Genomic DNA, 16388 nt, shown 5'->3' with positions numbered 1-16388 from the left:
GCAAAAGAAACAGTTTAGGACAGACTAACTAAACAGATGGCAAGAATAGAGAAAGATTAACTGAATTAAAGAAGGAAAAAGAGATAGCGGGGAGAGCCTGGGAACAGTAACCTGAGCCTGACATGCTGGATATCATTCAGAAGTGAACAGAGACTAGTAGAAATGGTGTTATCTTTTGGATCCTTCCCATCAACTCTGTCTGCCCACATCATCACTTAGCATTAAGAGAATTAAGGTTCAATAATGCCGTAAAGAACCCTCAAGTCCCTGCATATAGTGGGCATTTTTTGCTACAAAGGTACATCTCACTCCTTTCAGCCTTCTTGGAATCAAATTATGGACACAGAAGTGCAATAAGCAAAATCCGATTATTCTTTTGTAGTTTGCCAAATAAGCCAAATTTACTACTCACCAGTTTTGGGCTATTTCTCCATTTTTAAAAATGTAATCTCATCAGCATTTTACTCAGCAAGCATTTTTCTCTGAACTTTTAAAGTCCTTTTGTCTATAATCCTTCCTGACTAACAAGTCTTTTATATAACAGGGAGAGGGAGACTTTTGTTATTTGGACAATGTCCATGCAATATATCTTGTCAGTTTTGGATTAGTGGTTTTCATCCAATGACTTAGTCACTATCAGTTTCCCTGAAAAAGAAATAAACTATTATTTTACAAAGTATTTTTCATTGTCTTCTAAAACATCTAATATTGTCAGCTATCAGGAAGGGCCACTGAATGCTGATATGCCAGCAACCCTACAGCTTCTGGGATAGTGGTCCGTCAGTTTTTAAAGGCCTATTCCTCTCTCAAATATGCCTTGCAAAATATCTTGAGGCCATCTGATGGAAGTGGTGTCAGTATGGAAGTGTCCCTGTGTTATGTGCCTGTCTCCTTAAAGATTAGGATAAGCAGAAGTAAGTTAAGGATATATTCAGACCGTAGTCTCAACAGAATCAATTTTAAGACTATGCCCTCAGCAGTGTATCCAGTGCTCACAAAAGTGAGTATCAGGTACACCAGAGCTCATCCTGGGCACTAGGAACTATCTGGAACCCTGGCTAAAAGCTGCAGTTGTGTTCTCAGCCTCCATGTTGCTCTTCTCTCTACAAAAAAGCAAGCATGGGCACACCAAGTTCTTGGTGGGCAGCACGGGCAGCAACCAGTTCTTTCTGCCATCATGTAAAAAAAGGAGTAGAAATGAGAACATTATGCAAAGAACACTACAGGGAACACTAAGCAAAAATTGTTCTTCAGTTGGAAAAACGTCATCAGCAGATTTCCTCTTTCTGCTTCTGTAAATTGCAGCACCAGGAGAAGGAGGGGAGGGAGAAGGAGGGAAGTGGGCTTATGGCCAAAATTTTATTGGCCATTTAAATGGTAGTCCAAACATACACTAGGAAGTCTTCTGTTAAGAAACTAATTTTTTTTCAGAGTTGTCTCAAGTTTATCAAAGTTTAATGCTGCTTTTATTACACTATTTGCCTCAGTAACAAAATTCTGAAATTAAAATAGCCACCCTCTGGTGCATATTACCCCTTCAAGGTGCAAAGGACAACCCTGATGCAAGAAAACATTTGGCAGTATGTAGAAGAAAAAGAAAAAAAATCTTGTGCGACTTCAGTTTGGATTTGTGAGTTATCTAATGCTAAAGAGAATCTAAAAGTAAGAGCCAGCTTTTAAAAACAGAAAGCCTTGCCCTCAGGAGGGGTGACTTGAAATAGTAGCTCTATTTTAAATCTTACGGAGGAAGAGAAAGGCTCTACGACTTTCTTACCTTATGCAATCAGAATACTGCATGAAGTGATTAAAGGAAAAGAGTGAGCCAATTCTCTAAACCCTAAGTAAATAGACATAGTTTCTTAGGAACAGAAACTTGAGAACTGTTAATGAAAATTGGGAACTGATCAAGGACCTACTGCTGCTTTGTCTATGCACAGCACAAAGGAGAAGTAAATGGAAACAAGACCAAGTTACAATTCAACATATACAGGTGACAAATGCAAGTCAAAAGAATAAACAGCCTGTTTAGAGACAAGTCTGCTCTGTGTTTGCAGTGGAGCAGGAGCACATTCTTTTGGCTGGGCAGCAAATAGTGTCTCACTGTACCATCAGCTGCCTGTGCACAGATGCGTGAGTGCCTTTGGCATGGCATGTCAGTCACAGAGACTGAAGCACGAGTCTGGCATGTGCTGAGTTTACGGGAGGAAATCTGAAAACTACATTTCAATTCAACAGGCCTGATTAACTTAAGTCATATTTACAGCCCTGTCACTGCAGATACTTACCTATATATTTAGTTAGCTAGATTACTTGCCACCTTTCTACTCTCTTCTCTTGTACCAGTAAAGACGAAATGGAAGGACAGCGAGGGAAAAAACCAAAAACCAGAAAAAAACTTGAGAATCCAAAAGCTGTTGCAGAAGGGAGATTATTTTGAAATGTTTTCTATGAAAATATTAACACTTTTCACTGGCTCTAGTGAGTGCACGAAACAGAACTGCTGTGTTCTGGTGCTTCCTACTCCATTCAGCTTGCAGCCAAGGATAAGTATAGGTGGCTTTCTCTGCTTATGGATTTTTTGACAGGTTCTGTCTTCATCTTTTTATTTCCATTAGAAATCCACACAGAGCGAACCTCAAAATTTCCAAGCATTTCTTGAGTAACTGACATTTAAAACAGAAAAATCTCAACATCAAACTCATTATTTGCTCTCTGCCCTCCCAAACTCCCAATGATGCAGAGGATTAGAAGAAAACAAAGTGGAATGTACTAGGTATGGTCCAAGAGATGGATCAGCTCCATGAAGACCTAAATCTAGGAAAGAAGCTGATCAAATGAAGGTCTAGCAGAGGAGCTGTCTCTCAGCTGCTGTATCCATGCTGTTGTGAACACCACTTTTTCTCTCATTGCAACAAAGCTCTAATAACAGTACTATCTAACTTCCACTTTTTGTGTTTTCATTGGAGAAAAGAAAATGCCAAAAGGAAATTCTTTTGCCTAGGGCCAAGTAGTGTTATTCAAAAATCCTGTGTTAGAAGAGGGTTGCTAAAATTCCTTTGGAATCTCCCTTAATATCATATTGGACATTTTTGGAGACCTGGGCAAAGAAGGAATCTCCCTTGTGCGGTGTTTCTGTGCAAACACAGCACGGCATTATGTTAAATCACCATGGCCTAATGATCTCTGAAATCCGTGACAGAAGAAAAATAGATTGATCATATGGGTTGAATCACAACAGATAGGAAAGACTAATATAGAATATATCGTCTTTAATTAGGAAATTTTTCTGTCTCAGGTACTCAAAAAGTTAACTTAATTCATGTAAACATTTTACATCTGGGCAGACTTAAAAATGTATTTTTAATTTCCTAGGGGAAATTCAATAATTTTCAAGAGTCAAAGCACTGAAGCCAGTAGGATTTTTCTCTGTAGAATCAGAATCAAACAGAAGAGCCCTCAACTCTCCCCTTGACTATTGATGACAGGCACCAGAGCTATGTAAAGGAAAATAGAAAAAGAGCACTAATGAATTTTGAAGTGAACTTGCCAAGTTGCAATACTGTCTTCATTTATGTCTCTTCTAAAAATTTTTCCAAGGTATTAACAGGAAATAAATAGCTTATGAAAACAGTAGTATAATTTCAGTGGAGCCATTGACATACCCAGGAGTCCAAGTCAAAGCTTTTTCATGTGAGTGAGAGTCTCCATAGCCACTGGCAGAACAGCAGACATTTCATTGGTTTGGGGGTTAGTTTGGCAAACACTTGTGGCTACACTTGCTTTCTCTGCCCCAGCTTCCTCTGAAAGTCTTCACTGCTTTTTTGGATGATCCTTTCAGTTCCTTTGGGTACCTTTCCATGACAGCGACGACCAAGCCAGCTCTAAACCTCTTCATACCAAGATAATTTCTAAAGCCAAATTTCAGATACTGAGAGTCCCTTAATGAGAAATCCTGGTTTCTGGAAGCAGGATAATCTCATTAACAAGGCACAGGATGCTTTCCAGCGGGGCTGACTAGCTAAGCAAGCATGGCTTTTCTTTTCCCAGTGCCTGTTTTGCTGCTACATGATTGAGCTGGGTTGATTTGTGTGTCCCTGCACTGGGCTGCTTAGTTCAAAGCACTGAGTCCCAGTTCTTCATGTGTAAAACGAAAGCAGTAATAGCTTCCTCCTGCCATGCACACACGTAAAGGAGAAAATGTTAGAAGATGGAAGAGCATGTGGGTGTTTCTTGTAAAGGTTACTAGACCTGTCTAGTACCTCAGATCTCTCTTTCTGACAACTTCGTGATTTTTGAACCTGACCAGTGCCAAATGGCTATGTGATATCACAATTTTATCCCCAGTCCTGCTTTTATCCTGTTTCTCTCCCATTAGTCACATCCTTGCTTGAAAACGCAACTGTTCTGAGGGATGATGAGAAATGGGAGAGACAGGTTACCACAGAGCTGGTGCCGGAGCTCTGTGAGATACAGAACGCCTCAAATGCAGTGGAAAGCTGACTGGTCCAGAATCTTTCCAGCCACTTCCTTTTTCTGCTGCTACAACAGCACGATGTGAGGTGGGATATGTTAAGACCTATCTTGAAACTCAGATGAACTGGACCATTTAATGTGTTTCTACTGCTAGATTGTACTGGCAGTGCCACTCAGAGTAGTGACACCGGACAGGAGGATGTAATTGAGTTGCTTGCTAAGTTAGGAGGTTGGATACACATAATGACTGGTTCTGTATATGAACAAAGCAATATGCAAGTCCTGCAAATTAAGGAGGAAAAAAGCTTCTGAAGATTGTTGCAAGTGCAGGCAAAACTTCTCTCTGTATCCCGTCTGCCCTTGCTTGGGTAAGATGTCTCACACATAATATATGTTCCACATGCTACTGACTCATTTTCCTTCTCTTAGTAAGATCACTTTTAAAGCAAAATTTCAGTCTTTGAAAGCAAGTCCCTGCCCTTTTATATTTAGCTAAAGCAAACTACTTCTCTAAAATATGTCTGAATTTCTCTGCAGTGGGTTTGTGGAGGTTATATGACAGACCTGACAGTCATAGTGAAAGAGGAATATGACCTGCTCCATACATGAACCAGGAAGTCTGCTCTTTAGGTAGTTGGTGAACTTCAGATGAAACAGCTGAATAAGTTCCTTTTTCGACTTCAAGCTAAAAAAACAAAGTTCAGCCCAAAAGCCAGAGGGGTACAGAGGAATGGGGATCAAGCAGGAGACTGTCAGTTCTGTGACTCAGGAGGTCAAAGCACTGTAAGATCATTGCAAGCTGATACAGCAAACCAGATCCAACAAAAGTCTTGCAAGTGCTCATTATACTATTTAAACATACTCTTTAATGGCTTTGCACTTTCTCTGCTTCTGACCCACTTAGTAATAGCTCTTTCAGCAATACATATTCTAAAGAAGAGGCCTTTATATAAGAATTGCTAATTTAAAACCCCCAGCCTGGTGCTTTAGAAAAGCCGAACAATGTAATTTTACATTTTCCCTGCCCTTCATGCCTAGCTTTGAGAAATCTCATATTGGAAGGTGAAAAGACTATGTATTTACTCTCTATTTCTAGCTTTTTTTTTTTTTTTTTTTTTTTTTTTTTTTTTTCTCTGTGAGGTCTTTGGCTACAGTTTTGGCAGTTTTGGGTCTCTAAAGAGAGTCTGAATGTCTCTGTGGATATGTTTGCTTTGTACACGAGGTACATTATGTGAAGCACCTCAAGATAGCTGTTTTCTAGTTCTTCATTTCAAGCATGTGGCTGAAGTGTGTGTTGGCTCCTGCCTGCTCATGAGTCTCTCCAAGGAGCTGGGTGGGGAGACAGTGAGCACCTCAATATCTCTGAACTGTGACCTGGCATGTGTGTGCTGGTCAACATGTCTTTAGTATGGCTGGGGAAACAATGTCTCATATTTGTGAGCCTTTGATGAAGATCTTGAGGTTGAATGATAATTTCATTGATTATTTTAGCCTTTTAGCAGTAGGATGGAGCTAAGTGGTGGAATTCAGTATGTAAAACACCAGCCTGAGAAGACAAGTCATTGAGTTGGCTGGGAGTTTCTGTAGCTGGCATTGCTTCAACAGCTTCTACAACAGGGCAGTTCTTGTTTTTACCTTTCAAGACTGATCTCAGAAAAGTTGGAGGGAACTCAAAGAGGATCCAAAGCAATGGTTGAAGACCTGGGGGATATACAAAGACTCAAAGGAGCTCAACCTAGGTATTAGGCATGCAATAAAGTTAGGAGAGAGTCTGGAAGTTGTGCTCATTGAAGAAGAAAGAACTTGATGATAAAGGGCTTTCTGACCCAACAGACACAAGTACAAGACCTAGATGTGATCTGATGCCTCCCCTAAAAGTCCAACAGAAAAGAAAATTTTTCCCACCACTTTGGTCCAACTGAGATTGCGGAAGGAACTGTTGCTTCTGCTGAATGCAGTACAGGCACTGCCTCCAGCAAGATGGGCTCTGGCCAAAGCCCTTCTCTGGCCTCGGTGGCAAGGATTGCATCAAATGCACTGTGCATTAGAGAAGCCAGACGAGATCCTACATAGCTGACAAGTCACCTGTGAATTCCTGGGGAATTCTTAAGAAGTCTGGATTGATTTTAGTATCATGGACTGGGCCTGGAAAATATTTTTTTTTTTTAGCATGCATTAAGATTGAGCAAACAAGGGCTAAAGAAGTAAGATCTAAAAAGGGAAACGTTTAATTTTTGCCCTTGGAGAAAGAATTTGTTTTTTCTTTCCACTTTTGGGTGCTCTGATGTTGAATTTGGCAACCTAGAGTCAGAGACGCAGAAATCCCATGGTACATTATTCCTACAGGTGTCTGAAAAATTCTGGAGCAATAAGGAGATTATTTCTGTTCTCATCATAATTTAGAAGCACCGTTTCAGGTAAAAATGGTTAGAGAATTTCATCTCTCTGGACAAACTTAGAAAAAAATGCTAAAGAATCTTCCATCACATGCCATTTCAAACTGATAACAGATCCTGCCATCAAAACTAGCATTGATCAAACTTCAGACAGCAGACTTTGAATGACACCAGCAACAGTTGGACTTATAAAAGCCTGAAATGATGTTTTCCTTGTAAAGTGAAAGGAACCAGCAACTTACTTGTAGAATATTTTCTCTCCTTTTCTTGATATTATTAGATTTGGCAATGCATAAGATACATTTAGCTGAGTGTACACTATAAAGGATTTCTGGAATAATGAAGGAACTCACAGGAAAATGCTATCACAAAATCCTTAAAGGAACTCGCTAACAGTAACTCTAGTGATGCATCATTTTACTCTGCTTATCCTAATGTATGTCAATGCAGAGTGAAGTTTTGTCTCTTTTGTATTACCTTAAGAAATAATTAATTTGGATGTTAAAAATTAAGAAAAAATCCTTGGTTCTGGAGAGGTGGGAGTGAGGGATGATTCCCAGACAATACAGATACATTAATTATAATTTTAAATATATATAGAATCAAAGGCCAAAAGTAATGACCAGAGAGAACTACAGACAATGTATTTAGTCTTTATTAGATTAAAATGAGAAATAAGAAAATAATTCAGAAAATCTAGAAATGTCCAGTAGGTGGTTTTGTTCTTTTCTAGGGGATGGGGAATGCAAAACTGTATTCACATAATCTGTTGATGAAATACTACACAGTATAGCAGTTCTCAAGGCATTTGTATTCAACACATAGAAATAGGAGCTTTTTACTGCTCATTTATCCCTGTCTTGGACTCATCTCAGGACAGACTAAATAATTTTCCAAAAGTTCCTAAAGACAGAGGAGATGAACTCCATTCTGGGTCAAAGAACATAAATTTCTGTTGTAAAGTGGCATTCCTCACAAGGGCACAATAAAAACCCCACAAATGAAAACACTAGTCAGCCACAGGATACAGTCAGAGGAACAAGGCAACTTGAATGCAAAAAGGGACAAGTAATCTCAGGATGAATTAGGTGAGGAAAGTTTTTTTCTTAAAATTGGGAAAATATGAGTGCTATTTGTCAAGAGTATTAGTAAGATACTATCTGGAAAATTTGTTCACTCATGTTTGAGAATTCAAACTTGTGCGTGAGTAAAGCAGACACCTGGATGAAAGAAAATTGTTCTGGTAGGGAAGGCATGAAGGAGCTTGTCTTGTTTATCATAGCAAAAAAAGCCTGGGATGTGATGTGATTGCTTTTTGGAAATACATCAGAGGGCTGAGCACCACGAGAGGAGAAAGATATGTGAACTAACAGCATCTACAGGAAATGGAAGATGGGTAGGTAGATGGATAGATGTATAAATAGATAGTCACTTTCAACGTGACTTTTTCCTGTAGCACTTGTATGAGAGGCTCAAAGAGTTGGAAGCTGAAACTAGAAAAATTCAAAACCAGATGAAAATTTTAGCTGCGATGGTAATTGATCAGCTAGCTGTGGATTCTGTCTCAGTGGAAACTTTGAAATTAAAATGGTATATTTTCTCTAACAGATACATTTTTGTTCATTCCTGGTGCAACCCTTGAATCAGAAATGATTCATGTGCATCCTGTGGCTCTTATTTTGCTGTGTGTCAACTAGATAATTCTCAGAGTGCCTAAAATCTTGTTGCTATTACACTAGGCTTTTACTTTAGAGCTCCTTTTAAATTGCAAGAATAATGTAGATCATATTCATTGGAAATAAAAATGGGGTTCTATGCTTTAGCACTTCTGTGAAACAGAAATACAATTTTTTAATCTGTCTTTAATCTGCCTTCTTGAATGGTTTTATTTCATACATGCTGATAGCTCAGCAGAAGGCTGTTGTTAGCTCACAATAATAGATAGCCTCTAGGTTAACTTCTGGAAGTAACTTTGGAAACTATTTTTCAGGCAATGCTCCAAGAAAAAGAGGCACATGTTGAGGAACTGACATAACTTTTTAACACCACAACCAGCATATTTTTTCATGCAAACCCAGCCAAAACAAGTTGCCAAAATCAATATTGATCTAGTCCTTCATCCAATCAACAAATGCCATTGTTTACAAGATATAACTTTTCTTGGTTAAAGTTCAAAGCAAAATGCCAAGGATTTGCAAAACTATTAAAATGAGAGGATTTTGGTTTCCAGAAACTCTGGCTTGCTTTCAGTCTCAGTGGGTATTCTGAGCCATCAGAAACTATCCAAAGAACCTCTGCAGTTTTTATATAGAACCTAATGGTGAAATGACAGCAAAGAGAACATGAGTGTATGCACATGTGCGTATGTGTGAGATATATATACACAAAAAAGTATTTTACAAATCTTATACTAAAAATGGTACTTTGAATTTTTCTGCATCACTGAAATTTAGTTTAAGACTAAGGAAAAATAATTATGCAGTATGAGTAAAAGAAATCTGGAGGTTCTCCCATTTGTTGGTAAAATGTCTGGTCTTCCAGTCCATCAAAATAAAAATTGTGCTGGGTTCAGAATTCCATGAATGTGGGTTTTATAATTATAAATACATTGAAATATTGCATAGGCATGGGATTTATTTAACCTTTTCCTTAGGATGTTTCTTCAACAGAACTTGTCAAATATTCCTGAATTTTCCATGGTAATAATATGTCCAGAACTACATAAACCCAGAAGAGGAAATACAAGTTTATTTCTCTTAGGAAAAGATTTTAACAATTCCAGTAAAGGATTATATTCCAGAATCTGGGCTTCATTTTGTGAGACACCCTATAAGATCTTTAGATAATAGACAGGTAGGCCACAGGGCAAAAAGCCAAGTTTTCAACTAAACCTTAGTAACCTCAGCAAATGAGGCCTTCACATTTCAAAGTTTTTAGTAATAATCTGTGTTCTAATAGCACTGTCAAGGTGTTATTTAAATATTACTGCATAGTACTATCTAGCTTTGGCTGGCCATTAGGTAATGGTGAAGCCTCTTGCTTAGATATTTAATAGTAAAATTTGTTGATTTTCATAGTCTTTAAATTCTTGGGGACAGTGTAGGCTGATTTTTAACACATTTGTATGATATTCTGAGGCTGCTGCTTTGCTTTTTCCTTTAGGATTTTTGGTTTCCTAGCTTGAGAGTGAAGTGGTTGGAGCCAATTATATTTTCCAGTGTTAACTCCTAAAAAACACCACATGTGCTATTTGCTAAGAATTACAGTTGCTCATTGCACTGGTTGGAGCTAGTGCTGCCATCTCCCCACTTTTACCATTTCAGTAGCCCAAGACAGACTCTAAAGCACTCTAGCAGTTCCTCTTTGTGCCTCCACATACCTTATCTTGTGGCACAACCGAGAGCAGTGGCTTAAATCCCCTTTTGTGCCATTTTCTTACTTAAGTTTGTCCTTAAAACTTAAAACTCCTGGTTTTGTAGACAGGCATGGCTCTGGTCGTGACAAAACTGATGCAAATTACATTTGTTTCATTTAGGTTTTTTTTTGAGTAGTCTCCCTAAAAAGAGATCATGGTGGATGCAATCCAGTATCTGGTAATCAGGTTGTAAGATTAAAAACTCAGCTTATTAGAGAGTGTAATTTGGTACAAAAATACATTTTTTCTATGCAGAAAAAAATATGAATTCATACTATTTACCAATGAACACTCTGAGAAAGATAGGTCTAGTTCTTCCAGACATTGTGCCTTCTTGTGGTCACGGTTTTGGGTTTCATCACAATTCCAGCATAGACTCTGTGGTAGGATATACATTTCGGGCAGCTAGTGTCACAATTTCCAAAATACCTCAAACATTTTCTCAGCACCTTCTTCATTTCCAGCAGCACCTTGGATACAGCAGCACCACCAAGCTTTCCCCAAGAGGGGAGGGGACAGAGTGGAGCACAAGCTCCCACTCTGGACTGGTCAGAAGGGGCATTTCACAGCAGGAGGGGCTCCTACAGCCAGATGGGCTGGTAGGGGGCAATCAGCCTTCTGCTGATTCTGAGCTGCCTTGCACACTGGGTGGTTTGCACTGTGGGGGCCTCATCTGAAAGTTTTGGATGCTTGAAGGAGATGAGCTGCTGCTGTCATTTTCCAGCCCTCACAGATGCAAGGTGCTATAAGCCACTTGGAGCTGTGGGACCTGGGAAGAAGTGCTGGGCTGGATAGATACCAGAGCATCGCTACACTCACAGGGGAGGAATTTCATGTTTATCTGCTAATAGCCTGCTATGAGTTTGTCCACCTGTTCTTGATTCACTTTTTTTTAAGTGAACCCTACATAAATGTTTCATTGTTAGGATTGTCACTGTGACTGACAAGACTACATTGGGTACATTTTTTCAGCATTTTAGGTTCAACTATGTCCATACAGCAAAACCAGAAAATCCCACCCTCCTCCATCATTGCTTTTTTTCAAAATCTTTCTGGATCTTGCTTAAAAGTAGGTGTTACTGTTCACACTTCTTCTCTCAGATACAGAAGACCATTTTGGAGTGGACACCCATATTTTGTTTTCAGGGAGATGTTTAAAAATATTTGAAATTAATTAATTACCAATAAATATTCATACTATTCCCTGCAGAAAAACTTGTTCCCAGAAGTTGCCATAAATGACATGGAAGTTAGAAATGATAAATGTTTATTTTTGCTGATGATTTCACATTTTCTTCTTGCTGCTGACATTTAGACAAAGTTTTCTGCTGACATTAGAAAAAAAAATTATTTTCCCTTTCCAGACATTCCTGGCCAAAACATCACTTTTGTGCTTGCTTCAACATTCTTAAGTTCCCAGTTGTCCTAAACAAATTCCTTTTTATTGATCTAATGATTACTAGGTTCAAATTCTCCCTGATTATTCTTTCACTTTATGCCTTATATCTGTAGCTGTAATAGGAAAGCTGAATTGCTTCATTTTAATATTTTCAGTAATCTTCCTTTCTGTCTGCCTAGCTGCACAACAACTTTCACTTGACTTTAGGCAGGTGGCTGCACAAATTCATACGAGTTTTTTTCCAGCCCTTGTGCAAGCCAAATGAGCAATACTTTCTTCATGCACAATTCTCAAAAGTACAGCAACACCATCCATTTGGAGCCTTTGTTTATGTGTTGTTTTATAGCAATATGGTTACAGTTTCCTCACTGCTCTTACATTATCAAGCATCTCTATTTCCCTCATCACATCTAGCATTATCCATCCTCTTGAGTTCTGGGCTTGGTTTCTCTCTTACCATCATACATTATTTCTTCAGTTCTGTACAAAGTCAATTCAGGCCAAAATCAAGGCTGCAATGGCCACAAATGAATGTATTTTGACATGGCCTTAACTTTCTAGAACAAACATTCAGTACAAGCCTTATGAGTTCCAGATTTGTACAGATTTTTAGACACTGCTAATTCAAAACTTTTGAATTTACTTTTGTAGCATTCATACAATTAAAAGCAGGCTGGACATCAGTGAAAAAAATCTGGGACTGGTTATGACACCATTGTTGTTAAAACAGTTCTGGCTGTTTGTATTTTGAAGCAAGAAAATTGAAAGTTATTCTGAACAAAACCAATGCTTGTGAATGCTAAACTTTTAAACTCAATTTCACTGCCTTTGGTTTTTCTACCATGGAAAAAACATTCCTAAAAAAACCACAGCAAAATAGTCTTATTGAGTGTCATTATCTGGCTGCCAATCAATAAGTAAGCAAGAAGGGAACACTCTGCAATAACACAGGAAAAGGAAAACAAAACATGCAGGCCAAATCCTAGCAGATCTGAAAAATTAAACCACTTTCACCTCAAAAGCCAAAACAGTTGGGGAAGGGCAACAAAAATGTTCAGCAGAAAAGCCTACTGCACCTCAGTAAGTTGGAAAGATTTGTTCCATCAATTGCTGCCAAGGAAGAGAAGAAAGGACACAGTTTAGCAGGAAACACACACTTGTGCAAGACTTTAGTACTCTTCTTGTTTATCACTTAAATTGATAAGGACTTGTACACAGTTTTTCCCAATGAATAAATCTCTTATGGTGGTAATACAGACCAAGAAAAATATCTTTGTTTGTGTTCATAACTTTACTCCCCAAATAAGATACCTGCACAGCACAGACACTTGCTAATTGCTGTTTTCTGGAGTTCTGGATTCTAATAGCCTTTATCCTACTAACAATACAGGGATAGACACCCTTGCCAAGAAAACTAAAATAGTAAAGAATAACACAGCTTCCTAATTTTCAGCCCCACTGTCTCACAGTGCCAAATACCATTCTGCCATACCATACTGCTCTTTTCTACCTTAACAATCAGAAGCAATAATATAATAATACTCTACCACATCTTGTTTAAAGCCTTGAAGCTTCAAATAGCTGCAAGGTTAAAGGCCCTGTTCCTGAGCATCTGGCTGGAGGCAAAATAGACAGCTGAAAGCACATGCAGTGTGATGAAGGTGCACTACTATCCCCCTTCCTCTGCTCCAAAATTCATTTTAATATAAGAACAAGAATTTCTAGCAGAAAACTGTCATCCAAAAACTTCCTCATTTGGCTTTTCTGTTCATGCCAGTCTTAGTACCCATGAGAACGAAGCAATAGAAATGAGAATTTGTTCAACTTCATGGAGGTATAATACTTGACACATTTTGTTTCATTTAAATATATTTCATTTCACACCTTGACTTAGGTGACAGAGAGGACTATATATATAACAGGAAGTTTCCTGGTAAAGCAGGAAGCTATTTTTAATTATTTTCAGAAGCCCTGCAAAGAGATATGGTAGCAGTGATGCTGTGCTCTATCTTTCCTACTCATATGATCCAGCACAATGGCTGCAGGGACTTCCTTGTTTGGTAACCATAGCACTGCAGAATCATTGAAACCTATACACTGCTAACTGCAGAAGGTAGACAAACCAGCACTGAAACCAAGGGGATGCTAGATACTTAGGCAAATGTCAGCTTTGGAGCCTTCTAAAACTGGATTGAGGTGTATCTTTAAATAGTGGTGTAATCCTTAAAGCTCCATGGACTGGGAGTCTGGAAACCCTGGCACCCTCAGCCCAGGTCAACCTGAATTAGCAGTGCAGCCCCTTCTTTGGTAGGACACCTGGCAGGCAAATTTTGGCTTCAGCTGGGGTTGCAGGCTGACTGCTATAAAGATTGAGGCCAAAATAAAGTTAAAAGTCAGAGCTTTCAAGGCTTCCCTGCTCTTGGCTGGAGCAGGATCCCAAATGCCCCCTGGCCCCAGGGACAGCTTGAGCAGTGGGCTGTTTTGGAACTGTGGGCTCTAGGACCACAGAAACCTCAGAGCCATGCCTCTGCAGCCCACCAAGACCAGGAAAGAGCACTTCAGGTCTGACAGATTTCACAGAATCACATAATGGTTTGAGCTGGAAGGGACCCTAAAGATCATCAAGTTCCAACCCCTCTGCCATCAGCATGGACATCTTCCCCTACACCAGGGTTGCTCCAAGCCCCATCCAACCTGGCCTTGAACACTTCCAGGGATGGGGCATCCACAACTTCTCTGGGCAACCTGGTCCAGTGCTCACTCACCACTCTCCTGGTACCAAATTTCTTCCTGATATCTAATCTAAACCTACCTCTTTCAGTATAAAGGCATTAACCCTTGACCTACCACTACATGCCTTTGTAGGGAGTCCTTCTCCAGATTTCTTGTAAGCCCTCTTCAGTTACTGGAAGGTGCTATGAGGTGTCTCCAGAGCCTTCTCTTCTCCAGGCTGAACAACTCCAGCTCTCTCAGTCTGTCTTCCTAGGAGAGGTGCTCCACACCTCTGGTCATCTTCATGGCCTCCTCTGGGCTTGCTCCAACAGGACCATGTCCTTGTGTTAGGGTACCAGAGCTGGATGCAGTGCTCTAGACTGGGGTTTCACAAGAGCAGAGTAGAAAATTTTCTAGAAAAGTTTTCTAACTTTCTTGTTTAAAAAAAGTGACCTCTATATGAATTCTTCCATCCTGGCCATAGTGATGCATTATGTAAGAGGAAAAATTCCAGAAAAGTAATTTGCTGTGATGCCATCAATCCTATGACTTTTGATGCTACAAAATAAGATAAAAACTCTTCCTAGTCATCTTAATTATCTTGCTATGGCCACGACTGAGATTTTCTTTCTTATCATACATTAACAACTATTTATATATCATGTGTCAGCTGGAAGTGAACTAATAGAAGGACAAGAGTGTAAGAACTTGCCTTAACCAGAAACCTCAATGGGTTGTTTTGCCTTTGACTTTACTACAACTATATTTAATTCTTTTTCCATGTCACTGTTCAAAGGACCCAAGTAAAGCAGTACATCGTGGGAACTGAACACAAACTGAGAACACTTGTACTCCTGAAACTAAACTGCAAAGTAAGTTGAAGCACAAAGTGTCTAGTTTTTTAAGATTATACAGTTGTATCTGTACACTGACACAATAAAAATATGTATCAAAACCATTACAAGACATCACACTGAAACACAGTCATCCAATTTAAGACCCAGATTGGCAGAAAAAGAAAGCAGATGTTAAAACTGCATTCTTGTGGATATTGCTTGAAGGCCAAGGCAATAATACCCTTATCTCTGAAAGTAGCCAGTGTAAGTTTCTCTGAAGGTATAATACTCTGCTGATTCTAATTTCCTACCTCTGTAAATTCTGTCTTCACCGATCTAGTGATCAGCCTGTGAAGAAGGACTGATGATTCTAAAGTCTCTCTCCAGCTGGTTATGTAGCAGTGGAAGCAGATGCAAAGACCTTACAGAAGGTAGCACCCTCTGTTTAGTGACTCATCTCTATTCCTTTGATGCAACAAATGAACAGCTATGCAAGCAACCTTGACTAACAAATAGATCAAATAATCAATAGGCAGGAGGAAAGCTGAAGTTCACATGCAACCATAGTTTGTTTTTTTTTCTCTTTCCACAAGATACTTTCTTTAAAATATGGACTAAGTTCATCATTCACATGCATCATGAACCCCACACTCTTCCGCTTCCCCCATCTGCCTATAAAGCATGAAAGTGGTGGGAATATACTGTGACTGCTCCTTACTGATTACAGTACATTTTTGCGATAAAGTGGTTTGGGGGACTATCAGGATGAACTCCAGCTGACTGCCTTCAGTCCAGCAATATTCCATATAGTCAGGAACTAACCCTTGAAGCACTTCCTTCTTTCTTAAACTCTGCAGTAAGAAACACTGCCTAGTTATCTGCACATCTTGAGTGCTTCTCTGTATTTCTTTAAAGCAAGACAGAAAGGCATTTGGTAGGAATTTGCCTTTATTATATAGCTTCTACTTCTGTTTCTGCCATTACCACGTATCAGCTCTGTTTTTGTTCCCCAGCCAATTCTTTTCATATTTTCCAGACCATTTAAGTGCCTGTGCCCAGTGCCACAACAAATAAGTCAGTATTACTTCTTAAGCAAGCAATTAGTTTTGATTCATCTCTTTTCAGATCTGTAAGGGAAATGGTAAATTAAAGAAACC

At 39.1% G+C, this 16388-nt stretch overlaps 1 protein-coding gene and 1 long non-coding RNA gene across 5 annotated transcripts in view; one reads left to right on the top strand and one right to left on the bottom strand.

Moving 5' to 3' along the window:
- Positions 1-15651, bottom strand: part of LOC128786699 (uncharacterized) — a 39287-nt gene extending 23636 nt beyond the window's left edge. For all 3 annotated transcript variants that reach the window (XR_008430448.1, XR_008430447.1, XR_008430446.1), the window contains exons 1-2: positions 15543-15651; positions 14531-14775 (exon numbers count right to left, since the gene is read on the bottom strand). This is a non-coding gene — a long non-coding RNA (uncharacterized LOC128786699). The remainder of the gene's footprint in view (positions 1-14530; positions 14776-15542) is intronic.
- Positions 1-16388, top strand: part of RBPJ (recombination signal binding protein for immunoglobulin kappa J region) — a 140467-nt gene that overhangs the window by 45415 nt on the left and 78664 nt on the right. Inside the window, exon 1 of one of the 2 annotated variants that reach the window (XM_053940186.1) lies at positions 15250-15267. The exons of the other annotated variant lie outside the window; for it this stretch is intronic. The gene's annotated coding sequence lies outside the window, so the exon portion shown is untranslated. Of the gene's footprint in view, positions 1-15249; positions 15268-16388 lie in introns of those variants that run through there. 2 annotated transcript variants of the gene reach the window in all.

This window comes from Vidua chalybeata, chromosome 4 (genome assembly GCF_026979565.1).
Source record: "Vidua chalybeata isolate OUT-0048 chromosome 4, bVidCha1 merged haplotype, whole genome shotgun sequence".
NCBI classification, from domain to species: Eukaryota; Metazoa; Chordata; class Aves; order Passeriformes; family Viduidae; genus Vidua; species Vidua chalybeata.
The sequence above is the reverse complement of the archived record's forward strand: the minus strand, read 5'-3'. Positions and strand labels throughout refer to the sequence as shown.